This window comes from Schistocerca gregaria, chromosome 5, assembly GCF_023897955.1.
Source record: "Schistocerca gregaria isolate iqSchGreg1 chromosome 5, iqSchGreg1.2, whole genome shotgun sequence".
Lineage (NCBI taxonomy): Eukaryota > Metazoa > Arthropoda > Insecta > Orthoptera > Acrididae > Schistocerca > Schistocerca gregaria.
This window is the reverse complement of record NC_064924.1, coordinates 473,135,346-473,151,169: the sequence shown is the minus strand read 5'-3', so window position 1 is coordinate 473,151,169 and position 15,824 is coordinate 473,135,346.

Here is a 15,824-nt window from a genome sequence, read left to right as displayed (position 1 = left end):
TAGAGATATGTTCCTACTAACGTGTGAAGCTCTTGATAGAGTAAACAATTCGACGATTGCTATTTCGTTTGACAACTTTCTGAAGCTACTGTGGCCAGATGGTGTGAAAAGAGACAACGTTTTGCTGCTTGTAACAGATGGTGCTTCATATATGGCTAAAGCAGTCAAAGGGCTTCAGATTCTCTGCCCCAGTATGATGTACGCTACTTACCTTGCACATGCGTTGCACAGAGTTGCCGAATAGGTGCGATCATATTACTCTGAGGTGGACAAATTAATTTCCTGTGGCAAGAAAATCTGTGTGAAGACTCCGCTACGGGTGCAGAAATTCAAGGAACAAGCCCCTTCAACGCCCCTCCCATCTAAACCTATTCTTACACCATGGGATTCTTGGCTTATTGCTGCTGACTATTACTGCACCAACTACACCCAAATAAAGACAATTTCCCGTGAGCTTGATAGCGATGAATCAGGTGCTATCAAAATTGTGAAAGAAGTTTTTGCAAATACATTGTCTCGAAACTTGGCATATACCAACGCCAATGTTCCAGTGATATCAAAAGCCATCAAACGACTGGAAGCTGTTGCCACTCAGCTATGTGAGGCCCTGAGCATTGTGCAACATGTACATAGTGAATTGGATCAAGCTCATGGTCATGTGACTGACAAAGTGAAAACCAAATTGCAAAGCGTTCTCGAACAGAATCCTGGATATTCCACACTGTGCCAAATTAGTGACAATCTTCTCCATCTATATCTACATCTACATCCATACTAATCTTCTCCATCTACACATACATCTACATCCATACTCCGCAAGCCACCTGACGGTGTGTGGCGGAGGGTACCTTGAGTACCTCTATCGGTTCTCCCTTCTATTCCAGTCTCGTATTGTATCTTTCAGGGAATGCCGCAACATTTGAAGATACTGAAACAAAGCTGAACTCCAGTGACCTGGCTGCTTTCAAATACGCTCCAGTGACGTCTTGTGAAGTCGAGAGGAGCTTTCACAGGTACAAAACTATCCTCAGAGGCAACCGTAGATCTTTGACAATGGAAAACCTGAAAATGGACCTTGTGATCCAGTGAAACTTTGCAGATACTGAAGTTTCACATACGTTATTAAATAATGAGAAACGCTTTGAATACTATGCACAAATAAAAACATTGTTTTACCGTTTTGGTAGATGCTCTTTTCACTGTACTTTGTGTTTAGAAAATAAAACATTCAAACATTCAAAAAATAGGTGCAAATTAGCCACAAACCCTACAGAAAGAAATAACTATGCTTACAATATTTTGAGCAGTGTATTTTGTATTACTTTATGGTGAATAAAAATTAAATAAACAAACAAGAATGCGTTAAATAAACTTCTATTAAGGCATATTTTACTTTTTAAAGTCATATTTATCTAAGTTTTAGGTTAAAAATGCTTGAATATTTCACTGTTTTTTAGGTAATTAAAACCTGGGCCCTAGTGATAACCTATCTTAGGACTGTCTGTCGTTAGAGCAATAAGCGTTGACATATATTTTGAGATATCATGATTGCCGAAGAAATTACTGGCAAAATTATCTGAACTGTTTTCACTTTATTTCGATCCTCTACAGCTTCGTCAACAATAATCTTTTATTAGTTAATGTAATTACCGTAACTTTTTCATTCCGTAAGAGCGCTGTTTCACGCCAACTTTCTATAAAATTTGCTGCATTTCTCTTCGTCTGCTTCTTGTGCACAAGCCATTCTGAAGACATCGATCTCCAGTTATATACGTGTCCAATATTTCACAGACTTTATTTTCTCTTACTTTAATTTCTATCTCCGACTACTTTTTTTTGAGATTGTGGTCGAATTTCTTTTTTCGTGTTTCTTGTTGATCATATTTCCCAAAGAAAGAAGTCTCATGTTTCCTTATGGTTGTATTTATTGACTGAAAACAACTTACGTTTATAATTATCAAGGGTCATAAATTTATGTAGGAGTATGTACAGAGCCATATATGCTACTCACAACAGCCATCGCCGCTTTTTCTCACAAACGCCTATAACAGTTAAACACTGAAATTTTAAAAGTAGACGTCTTCCCAGTTAATATAGATTCATAAGAGAATACTATTTTGGTGCGTTTCACATGCCGCGCATTACTTGGGAACACGAAATTTACTGAATCGGGAGAGCGAGCAGAAGATAAGATTGAAGCTTAACAGACTTGAGGGGCCTTGGCATAAAATCAATATCGTGAAGGCTGCATCCAGAAACCCATTAAGCTCTCAATAAGCTGTGCTGCGCCCTGTACTGCAGGAGGAGAACGCTGGCCGAGTATATACGGGAAACTTAGCAATGCTGCCTGTTGGTGACAGGTTGACTTACCGAGAGCTTGATGGGATGCGTACTGAGAAGATGGCCTACAGCAACAGTACAACTGCGCGATGTCTTCCAGTAATGGACTTATGTGATTGATTAAAGATGTACGAAGACTATCACTGACATTCTAAGGACATTTTACGTTAGCATACCGCACGTAACTCGTGGAATATTGTCTTCATAAAAGTACCGTAATTTCGTTTTATATTGATTTATATGTCGTAGTAGTCTGCAGGACCTGTCTGTCTACAGTTAAAGCCCGTGCCGGGAAAACGAGAGGTCGTGCTATCGAATAACGATCGAATCATGGACGTATTCACCCTGCCTTTAAATTAGGCTTCACCTTTCAGTAAAGTGAAGATTCGCCAGGAAATCACGTGGTTGACGGTGAGTTAGGGACACTAAAGTCGCCAAAGTCTTCATGTCAACTAGTCTTATCTGTTATGGAATAAGTCTTCACAGCTGCGATCCTTCGCTGGTTCACCAACTGAAAGCACTGTTGTGGGACAAACTGTATTTGAAGGTGCAGGTGATTTTGTAGACATGTGTGAATGACATGTTCTGAAATGCAAATAGTGTTGGTTGGAGAGCACATCGGTTACGTGTCAGATGTGTAGCCAAGCAGTAATGGTGCGCCATAGCTGCAAATATTAGTCGGTAATTCTTAAAATGAATAGCCAGAAACTTCTTCTTAATTTCAAAATTGGAAATTTACCAATCTTTAATCACGTTTCCAAGATCCTAACGGTGATGACCAGGTCTATTCGGGTCTCTAATAATGTTTACAGACAGATAGGACGGACATATGTCGAGCATATTAGTTCTTATTTCGTCAAAATGTAAAACTTCACATAATACAGATAAAGTAAGCATATGTTCCTTGACATGCAATTAAGTAGAAAATCTCATAATAGTCGGTCAATAATTTTGTTCAAAACACACAATTCTGCTTGTCTATTACTCATTACTATAAAACATGTTCTCTCAACAACCCAGTTTACGCGAACGGAGATGCAACTCAAAAGGTTCCCGTGGTTTGGCTAAAGAATAGACTAGACTATACCTACCAATGGCTAACAAAGAAATGAACAGATTGGCTGAATATGGCACCTACCAAAGGCTAACAAAAAAATGAACAGATTGGCTGAATATGGCATGTGCTTGGTCCTTATAAAAACTCGCACCAGGATATAGTGAATTTTGTTAATTTATAGCAGTTTACAAATTCCACTAGGCGGAAAGTTTATCTTTTATTGGCCATTGATTTTCTGTTTGTATTTTGTTTTAATATTATTTCTCACGAGCAGTATATACTAAAGTATACAGTACCAGTTCATGCCTACACATTGGGAGCCCCTGGTTTATAACCATTTGATCCATCTTGTATTTTAAAATTTAGTTATTGAAAAACGATCATTTTTAATTAAGTACTATTGCTCTTTAACATGGGTACCAGCACATTAAAAAAAGAAGGTGATCTAAAGTTAATCAACAGATACCGGAAGTTTACAATAATTGGGATATAACTGGCACTTGAGGTTTGGATCATGTGAACTTTAGATAAGAATATCATTTAAATCATTAAGTTTGAGTTGATGTAAATACTTTACAGTTAACAGAAAAAAATTGCTCTTTCATTTCGAAGTGGTTTTTCCTTTTAAATTTAAGTAGCTCATGAGATTTTTCCCTGTGACTACATACATGAAATTTCCTAATCGCAAAAATTCTGGTCGCCACTACCACTGATTAAACTAATTAGCTCATTGCAAACGAGACAACATACTTAATATTCTGAATAATGAAGATTTGTGGGGAGAATTTATTTTTACCATTTTGATAATTTACACGATATGTGCTTAATGTAGGAACTTTAACCTCGGAATTTGAAAAGGAAATTAGGAAAAATTTCTCATGGACCTTAATCCATAAAACAGTAGTGCATACGAAGCAGGACGATGAGGGGTCAACGTTCTTTGTGACAAAGTGATGTCCAATGAAAGGCTGCCACCAGGCCGCTGAGGTAAATGAAAATATTATTATCGCAACAGTCTAATGAAAATTATTTTGTAAACATGTGGAAAAATAGTGTTTGTAATACAAATTAATACTGATGTACCGCAAATTTTGTGTATAGCGTAGTGGCATGCATGTGACTGGGGTAACATTTACGTATAGCAAGTATCAAGTTTCAAATACGTAGGAAGAAGACGGCCAGCCGGGGTGGCCGAGCGGTTCTAGGTGCTATAGTCTGCAACCGCGCGAGAGCTACGGTAGCAGGTTCGAATGCTGCCTCGGGCATCGATGTGTGTGATGTCCTTAGATTAGTTAGGTTCAAGTAGTTCTAAGTTCTAGGGGACTGATGAACTCAGAACTTAAGTCCCATAGTGCTCAGAGCCATTTGAACCATTTTAAACTATTGCCACCTTCCGCCACAGTGTGTGCATTGTGCTGGATATCACAATTCTTGTAAAAGTACAGTACCGTAGATGGCTAAAACTAAACACCACATTTCCTGCTCAGATGCATTTTAAATACGAACCGCTTATCAGTGTTGCTCATTTCCTGATGCAAAACGCCTGAGGATCGTTTTTTTCCGTTGATTACTTGCTGGCACGTATTAAAAGGAGCGAAATTAAACGATTCATGATAGCGAAATGTCTATCAAATGTATAAAATTCAAAGCGAAGTGCATAAGACGTTCAATTAAAATTACGTTAAGACATTTTGGTTGTGCTTATATTCAGCAGCCAAACAACACTTACAATCTGGTAACGTAGCGTTTGTTCTTTTAGGTAATGTGGACTACAATCCTTGAGAATATTGAACACCATAATCGGACAGCACACATATGTGCCGACGATTCTCGTCGAGAATCAGGAGTCGATGCATAGGAGAGCAGTGTCCAATACGGAGCGTGATCAGAAGACTTATTTCTACCTCGTGGCCTGAACGATCTTCTGGCAAGCTGTACAGTTCGCCTTACCAGCCACATCTTTTCACTACTCACACCCACGCTTCTACCAAACTTTTTGTTTGAGTCATCAGTCTTCTGACAGATTTGATGTTGCCGTCCACGAATTCGTCTCCAATCCAACCTCTTCATCTCAAAGTAGCACTTACAGCCTACGACCTCAATTATTTGCTGGATATGTTTTAATCGCTGACTTCCTGTACAGGTTTTGTCACGGAAGTCATTCCCTATTGTCTTAACAGATGTCCTATCATCCTGTCCCTTCTCCTTGTCGGTGTTTTCTTTACATTCCTTTACTCTCCAATTCTTCGCAGAACCTTCTCATTTCTCACCTTATCGCTCCACCTAATTTTCAACATTTATCTGTAGCGCCACATCTCAAACGCTTTGGTTCTCTTCTGTTTCGCTTTTCTCACAGCTCATGTTTCACTATCGTGCTCCAAACGAACATTCTCATAAATTTATTTTACAGTTTAAGACCTATGTTTGACGCTAATAGATTTTCGTGGCCGGGAATACTCTTTTTGCCAGTGGTAGTCTGCTGATGATGTTCTCCTTGCTCCGTCCAGAATTCTGGTGCCTACGTAATGGAATATCTTAACTTCATCTACTTCTTGACCAACCTAAGCGAGATTATGTGTTCCGACAGCCAGGATACGATGTACAGTTGTGCATTAACTGTACCACAGTAGATATTCTGCAAGTCTGATTTGCTCTTCTGCGACTTGCATTGGTAACTTCATGCATTACTTCAGCAGTGTTGAGGGTCGGACAGAGATGTAATCTCTCTGTAGGTTTTCTGCTGAGACATGGGTCCTACATGCTGTGCTGCGGACCTCTGCCGTCATACAAGCCCTCCCACCCCGGGAGAAAGCAGAAGTAACAGAAATGCAGCTCCTCTTAAGCTGTGTGGTAATGAAGATTGTAGCGGTGGTGGGGAGTAGAATTTGCCTGCTACGTAACAGTTACCAAATACACTGCAGTGCCAAAGAAACTGGTAAGGGCTTGCGTATTCGAATACAGAGATACGTAAACAGGTACAATACGGCACTGTGGTCGGGAATGCCTATATAAGACAACAAGTGTCTGGCACAGTTGTTTCAATCGGTTACTGCTGCTACAATGGCAGGTTAAGTGAGTTTGAACGTGGTGTTACAGTCGGCGCATGAGACACAGCATATCCGAATTAGCGATGAAGTGGGGATTTTCCGTACGACAACTTCACGAATGTACCGTTAATATCAGGAATCCGGTAAAACATCAAATCACCGTCGCGACGAGTGGAAAAAGATCCTGCAAGAAGGGGACTAACGACGACTAATGAATATCCTTCAGCATGGCGGAAGCGAATTGATGCAGACTTCAATGCTGGGCCATCAAAAAGTGTCAGCGTATCAACTATTCAACGTATCATCTTCGAAATTGGCTTTGGGAGCGGAATGCCCACTCGTGTACTCTTGATGACTGGACGACACAAAGCTTTACGCCTCGCCTGGGCCCGTCAACACCGAAACTGGACCGTACATGACTGAAAACATGTTGCCTCGTGTCGGACGAGTCTCGTTTCAAATTGTGTCGAGCGGACGGACGTGTACGGATATGGAGACAATCTCGTGAGTCCATAGACCCTGCATGTCAACATTGGACTCTACAAGCTGGTGAAGGCTCTGTAATAATGTGAGCCTGTGCAGCTGGAGTGATGTGGGACTCCTGATACGTCTTGATACGAGTCTCACATGTGTCATGTACGTGAGAATCATATCTGATCACCTGCATCCAGTCAGGACCATTGTGCATCCAGACGGACGTTGGCAATTCCAGCAGGACCAAGCGACACCCCAAACGTCCAGAATTGCAACAGAGTGGCTGTAGGAACAGTCTTTTGAGTTTAAAACCGTGGCCGCCCACTGTGGCCGAGCGGTTATAGGCGCTTTAGTCCGGAACCGCGTTGCTGCCACGGTTGCAGGTTCGAGTCCTGCCTCGGGCATGGATGTGTGTTATGTCCTTAGGTTAGTTAGGTTTAAATAGTTCTAAGTCTAGGGGACCGATGACTTCATATATTAAGTCTCATAGCGCTTAGAGCCATTTGAACCATTTTTTAAACCCTTCCGCTAACCACCATAACCCCCACTCATGAACATCTTTAAGCATATCTGGGATACCTTGCAACGTGCTATTCAGAATAGATCTATATCCCCTTGTACTCTTACTGGTTTATGGATAGCGTTGCAGGATTCATGGTGTCAGTCACCTGCAGCGGTAGTTCAGACATCAGTCGAGTTCATGGCACGTTGCTCAGCGGCACTTCTGCATGCTCGCGGGGACCCTACTCGTTATCAGGCAGTTTCTTTGGTTCTTCAGTGTGTAACACTATTGTAAAAAACTGCAACACCGCGAAGGATAGAAAATAATGCGATATTAATTATTGTGCGCAAATAGTATGTAGGAAGAATGTTCATTTAATTTTGAAGGCGATTTGTGGCTGTAGGGAGCGTGAACTTACGTTCACTGAGCCGTCACCCCTGGAAACAACAACAGCTCTACCTTGGCTGCTCATCGAGTGCAACTCCGCTTCGATGACAGATACGGCCACGTCATTCAGTGATGCCAGAGATCAATGGCGTAGCCAATGGGCGAGGGGTAGGGTGGAGGGAGAGTCTATGGGTTCCGGACCGCCCACCCTTCCCCATCACCTACATGAAATTACAAACCACCCAATTGCCGTGAACGCAAATTTAAAAATACAAGGGGCCATCCAATTTTCCATTTGAGGCGTTGCTGCAGCGTATATGCAACGTAGCCCGAATGCGATGCGGGTGTATAAACAGCAACATGTGGGCAAGAGTTTACTGTGGCCTTCGTGTCTTTGAGACCTGCACGGGGGAATTTGGAAACATGAATTAGGGCGACGTTATTATAAAATGCATCCAAAGAGGACCAGCGTGCTGTTATTCTGTTCTTGGCTGCGGAAGAACCAACAATGACAGACATCTATCGGAGAATGAAGAATGTGTACGGGGAAGCCTCTCTGTCGGCGACAAGCGGGCTGCTGCTCCATGATAACGGACGGCCGTATATCGCAAATGTAAAGCAGACGTTACGCCAATTCAATTGGGGGACACTCGAGCACCCTTAATATAGTTTCGATCTCTTCCCATGCTATTATCACGCCCTCCGTCCCTTAAGAAATGACATTGAATGATCTGACGAGGATGGGCAGCAGGTAGTTAAAGACTTCTTCACGCAGCAGAACACGGTGTTTTTCGAGACGGATATCTCCAACTTGATGCATCAGTGGGATAATTGCCTGAATTCCTACGGTGATTTTGCCTGACTGGCTTACTAATTGTTGACTGTAAGGCCTTCGAAAATAAACTTCTTGATGCCCCTTGTATTTTGATGTTCAATTGTACGACGGGAAAGAAATATGCACCACCGACAGTCAACAAGGCCATCAATAGGCTTAAATATTATATATCAATAGCAATATCCGTTATCGCCTATCTCTAATTTAGCCAAGACCATCGATCGAAAGTAGTTGATCTTACGTGACTCCAATTCTTGTCTTATCATTCAGTTCAGTTCTTCCTTGCAGTTGTATTTAGTGTAAGTGCTGTCGCTTACTGTTTCAGGCGGTGTGCTTTCCTGTTAATTTCTAATTATGGGTGAGTTTATAACAAGAAAGAAGAGGAAAACCTTTTATGATTCGTCCACAAGCGTTAAGAAAAGTTAAAAATATGTACGCACTACAATGGCCTAATTACATTTGTATAGCAGTTTAATGTTAACGCTGGAGTCGTTATTTGGAATGGGGTAGAAATTCGTCGTTGCAATATTTCAGCAATTCACAAAGGCAGCGGTACGATAAAGATTATTACAAATAACATTAAATTAACATCAGTGCACACTTGGATTTGTCAGTGTTGCCCAAAACTCGCGTTGAGAACTAAAATATCGGCCTAACAGTGATGGTTGTATTTCTTTAACGAATGTGCTCAGAATTCTGCCATTTTTAGTTTTAATGGCCAAATATCGCCCAATCTGGTCAACAGGAGGTACTCAGTTATTAAAACTGGATCCCATACGGAACGGTGGTGGAGTAGGAGAGTGGTGGAGCGGAGAGAGGGGGGCGGGGGGGGGGGGCGGTTTGTCGAGAGTGCAAGTGGTAGGTGATGACAGCAATTTCTGTAGTTTGCTCCTTTCTAACCCCTACATCCCTCCCTCTTTCGCCCAAAATCTGTTTATGCTCTTTTAGAGACATAGTAACCAAAGCCACGAATTCGCTGCACAGCTAAACGTTAAAATATTCATGCTTTCATGCACTGTCATATGATGAAACATGTATTATTAAAGGAAAGACGTGTAATACACTACTCGCCATTAAAATTTCTCTACCACGAAGATGACGTGCTACAGATGCGAAATTTAACAGACAGCAAAAAGATGCTATGATATGTAAATGATTAGCTTTTCAGACCATTCACACAAGGTTGGCGCCGGTGGCGACATTTACAACGTGCTGACACGAGGAAAGTTTCCAACCGATTTCTAATACACGAACAGCATTTGACCGCCGTTGCCTCGTGAAACGTTGTTGTGATGCCTCGTGTAAGGAGGAGAAATGTGTACCATCCCGTTCTCGACTTTGATAAAGGTCGGATTGTAGCCTATCGCGATTGCGGTTTATCGTATCAACGGATGGGTACGTTTGCAAGGCAAAACCATCTACACGAACAATTCGACGACGTTTGCTGCAGCATGGACTATCAGCTCGGAGATCATGGCCGCGGTTACCCATTACGCTGCATCACAGACAGGAGCGCCTGCGAGGGTGTACTCAACGACGAACCTAGGCGCCCGAATGGCAAAACTTCATTTTTTCGGATGAATCCAGGTTCTGTTTACAGCATCATGATGGTCGCATCCCTGTTTGGCGGAATTGGAAGTGTGTATTTGTCATCGCCATACTGGCGTATCACCCAGCGTGAAGGGGTGCCATTGGTTACACTTATCGTTTACTTCTTGTTCGCATTGACGGCACTTTGAACGGTGGGCGTTACATTTCAGATGGCTCTACCCTTCATTCGATCCCTCCGATACCCTACATTTCAGCAGGATAATGCACGACCGCATGTTGCAGGTCCTTTGCGGGACCTTCTGGATACAGAAAATGTTCGAATGCTGCCCTGGCCAGCACATTCTCCAGATCAGTCACCAAATGAAAACGTCTGGTCAATGGTGGCCTAGCAGTTGGCTTGTCACAATACGCCAGTCACTACTCTTGATGAACTGTGGTATCGTGCTCAAGCTGCATGGGCAGCTGTACCTGTATACCTCATCCCAGCTCTGTTTGACTCAGTGCCCAGGCGTATCAAAGCCGTTATTACGGCCAGAGGTGGTTGTTCTGGTTACTGATTTCTCAGGCTCCATGCACCCAAAATGCGTGAAAATGTAATCTCATGTCAGTTCTAGTATAATATATTTGTCCGATGAATACCCGTTTATCATCTGCATTTATTCTTGGTGTAGAAATTTTAATGGCCAGTAGTGTATCAGAATTTCATCTTTTGACGTGATTTTATTTTGTTTGACAAGAATGAACAACAACGAGTTTTTCCAAGTTCTCCACCGATCAGCGTCCCACTGCGGCTTGAGGTACTTCTCTAGCAGTCCCTGGATTCGGGAGGCAAGGTGATCTGCCATGTAGGCTCAGGAGGGCTTGGCATGAAGAGCAACTAATTTCGTCAACGAACCGCTATGATTAAGGGGTGCCAGAGATGCCAACCAAAAGGGTCCTTCTCTGAAAAGAATTGGCACCACAAGCAGAACACCTGTTGTCGGGGCGAATGGAGGTGACAGTCAGGTTGGTATTCCACCGTTGTCCGGGCCGTCTGGAATCTCATTGACATGGGTGGAATTGTCTTCAGTGATGAGTCCCTTTTCGGACGGAGGTCCGGTGACCAGCAACACGCGTCTGGAGACGGCCCAGATAGCGGGTGAATACCAATCTGACAGTCGCCTGCCTAGTGGCCCAACGCCCTCGTGTGATTGTCTCGGGCGCCATTTCTATTCGTAGCAGGACTCACTTGTAGAACGACGACATTCTATACCCTGATACGTTGCCTTTCGTGGCAAGCTACCTGGACTTACAATTCAACAAGATAATGCCCACCTGTCCACGGTGAGAATTTCTACTGCTTATCTTCGCGCTTGTCAAACAGCACCTTGCCTAGGAAGGTCGCCCGATATCTCCCTAATTCAGAAAGTAGGGAGCATTATGGACATGGCCCTCCAAGAAGTTGGGGATTTTGACGATCTAACGTGCCAATTGACAGAATTTAGGCACGATATCTCTCAGGTGGACATCCACCAATTTTATCAATCAATTCCGAGCCGAATAATTCTTAGCATAAAGACCAGAGGAGTACTAACGCTTTGTCGACATGTACAGTTTGTGAAACCTCTTTCTTCTGAATACTTCATCCAATGACTGTGAAATTATAAACTTTTTTTTACTCGTATGTACATGTACACACATGAAAACAATTTTGCATCATCCTGGTTCCGAGAACTCCTGCAGATAGACGTTGAGTGTGGATATTCTATCTCAAACACAGTCCCTTTGACTGTTCAGAGACGTCACTAAACTCGCCCAAAGATGTAAATAACCATGCATGAGCAGCGCCTATTAGACCGAGGACCAGTCATTCCACCAGGAACGAGGTACACGGCTCGTATTGTCTGTAGTTCAGCCTTGGCTAGACGGTCAATACCGTGGTTCGATGGCGTCCGCGTTGTTACTTTGTGCCAGAAAGGGCTTTCAACAAGGGAAGTGGCCAGGGTTTTCGGAGTGAACCAAAGCGATGTTGTTCGAGCATGGAGGCGATACGGAGGGACAGGAACTGCCTCGCTCAGGCGGCCCAATGGCTACTACTGCAGTGGATGACCGCTACCTAACGATTACGGCTCGGAGGAACCCTGACAGCAACGCCACCATTTTGAATAACGCTTTCCGTGCAGCCACAGGACGTCGTGCTACGGCTTAAACTGTGCGCAATAGGCGGCATGATGTGCAACTTCACTCCCGACGTCGATGGCGAGGTCCATCTTTGAAACCAAGACACCATGCAGCGCGGTACAGATGGGCCCAACAACATGCCGAATGGACTGCTCAGGATTAACATTACATTCTCTTCACCGATGAGTGTCGCATATGCCTTTAGCCAGACAATCGACGGAGACGCGTTTAGTAGCAACCCGGCCAGGCTGAACAACTTAGACACACTGTCCAGCCAGTGCAGTGAGGGGGAGGGTCACTGCTGTTTTGGGGTGGCATAAATTGGGGCCCAAGTACGCCTCTGGTGGTCTTGGAACGCGCCGTAATGCTGTACGATAAATGAATGCCATCCTCCGATATATAGTGCAACCATATCAGCAATATATTGGCGAGACATTTGTCTTCATGGACGACAATTCGCGCCACCATGGTGCACATCTTATGAACGACTTCCTTCAGGACAATGACATCGCTCGACTAGAGTGGCCAGCATGTTCTTCAGACATAAACCACATCGAAAGTGCCTGGGATAGATTGAAAAGGGCTGTTTATGGACGACGTGACCCACCAACCACTCTAAGGGATCTACACGGAATCGCTGTTGAGGAGTGGGACAATCTGGACCAAGAGTGCCTTGATGAACTTGTAGCTAGTATGCCAAGACGAATACAGGCATGCATCAATGGAAGACGACGTTCTACTGGGTATTAGAGGTACTGGTGTGTACAGCAATCTGGACCACCACACCTGAAGGTCTCGCTATATAGTGGTATAATATGGAATATGTGGTTTTCTTGAGAAATAAAGAGGACGGAAATGATGTTTATGTTGATCTCTACACCAGTTTTCTGTACAGGTTCCGGAACTCTCGGAATCGAGATGATGCAAAACTTTTTTTGATGTGTGTACATCACATCTAGCGACTGAGGTCTCATTTGCGAAACTCCTACGTGATGCACCTTTTTTTGGTCTTTAAGTGTATTGGTTGGAGCATATATGTTACGTACCTAATATTTCGGAGAACCACAACAATTTTTTAAATTCAGTATCTTTCGTTATTTTTGTCCCTGAACAGCTCAAGGACCATCAGTATAGACTTTTCATACACAAACTCTAACTCTTGCGTGAGAAGGATAAACAGTACCCGTAAGCTTGAGGGTCAATAATATACCATCGGTGGAGAATTCTAAATTGAGTAACCTGAGTAAGGATGAAATGGTCGGACATTAATGAGCCAGGGATTCGAGGTATTGAATGAGCAACCAATGTGAAGCGTGTTTTGTAGTCTGCAGATGTTTCATAACAAACAACTGCACGCCGCATCACCTTTGGTGGCCATGTCTTAAATAACAATACATTATACTATCTTGTATGGTAACGGCCTTGCCGCAGTGGATACACCGGTTCCCGTCAGATCACCGAAGTGAAGCTCTCTCGGGCATGGTCTGCAGTTGGATGTGTGACCATTCAGGCCGCCATGTGCTGTTGCCATTTTTCGGTGTGCACTCACCCTCTTGATGCCAATTGAGGAGCGACTCGACCGAATAGTAGCGGCTCCGGTCAAAGAAAACCCTCATAACAACTGGGAGAGTGGTGTGCTGACCACACGCCATTCCTATCCGCATCCTCAGCTGAGGATGACGCGGCGGTCGGATGGTCCCGATGGGCCGCTTGTGGCCTGAGGACGGAGTGCATTCTATCTTGCATGCGGTGCCCACTGTAAAGATTATCACTGTTTACACTTCATGACTACCTCTCAGAGATGGTGCGTTACCCTTTACACGAATTGGCAAACAATCGATTAAAGCACATTGCAATAGGATTCTGTAACTGGGAAGCCGAATGAATGTACAGAGAAAAGTTTTGCAACAGGAGTCGACAATAGAATTTGAAGCGATTGTTATGGGGTGTGGAAGGATGTTTTATTAACAAGTACTCGCAACTTGCCTGTGAAATATGCACTTCATCAACACAGTGTGGGCAAGCTGATGTTCGGTGCAATGGAACTGCAGACCAACTCGTGAATATGGTGCAGAATGTACTTCCTTCTGCCATAGCATCCATTGACTTTCATAGTATACTCGCCCAAAAGCCGGGAATGGAATGGCATTTGATAATGGGTGATTTAATTTCTCTATCGGCGCTCACGAGAAAAACTATTGCTAATAGTAACAGAATAACACCCTCTTCAAGCCGTTATTTTTGCCTCATTGTGGATGACATTCAACGCTTACTATTAGATATTGATAAATAAAACCACACAGGAACAATTACTTTGTATATTCCACGTATTTTAAAATAAATATGGTTTATTTTTCGATTAGAGTAGTTCTCAGCTCTATGAATAGGTCCGCTGCCAAATGTATTTTTCATTTCCCCGTTATTTATGAAAGGTCCGTGCTGATATCATCATAAGTTGTGGCAGGAGAGCAGTAGTGTTCCAGTGTCTCCATAAACCCAAGACCACTGTAATTTATATTTCAAAGATGTAGAGAAGGTGCTCGGTTAGGCAACATAGAATACCTTCTGTATGGAGATAGGTGAGGACACTATGGACAACGTGCGGCCTTGCGATATTTTGTCTAAGACGGACATTTCGGAAACTGGGCAAAATCTCAGACCTGAACACGTCATAAATGTGACGACTGCTGTCCAAATTACCAACTATGTAAAACGGTGGTGATGTTGTGTACCCAGTGTAGGCAAAGAGCGCTCATGCTTTGCAATTTTCGCTTCAATCAATGTTTGTGGAAAGAAATGAAAGAAGTGGATTTGATGGAGGAATACGGGATGAGAAGAAGTCCGACTGCTTTTCAGTATATAAGCTGTAGTGGTAGAGCTTTCGTGCACATGATGAATGCGTAGATGGTGGTTATGGATAAAACGTCCAGTGGTCAAACAATGGATGGAAAATCGTAGTATACCACCCGAAATGCGGAATATCTTAAACAGCGATACAGGTCCACAAATGCTGTCGAATGTTGGCATAGATAATTTAACTCCTCAGTAAATCGAAAACGTTATGGCATATACTTTCTGACTAATAAGCTACAGGAACCAGTAAATTCTGTATCTGAAGTTCAAAAAGATTCTACTGGCCTGCCTGTTAAAAAGGGAATATAAAGATACGTAGAGTTAGACAAAAGGTCAAATGCCATTGTAAGATTAAATATTACGGCTCACGGAATATAAGAAATTTAAATATCTGGCTTTTTGCAAAAAAAAATTGAGTGAAAAATTAAAATTCATAAAATAAGAGAAGTTTAATCATTTGCCGCAGTAGCGCTGTAGAATGAAACACGGTAAAAACAAAACAAAAAAAATCTGAAGGAAAGTCTTTATTACAAATCGGTTCACGGAACCTCCCTCACTGTTGCGGCTAACTTTCAATGTCGGAAAAGCCACGACTAAAATATTTATGGTCGGAAACAC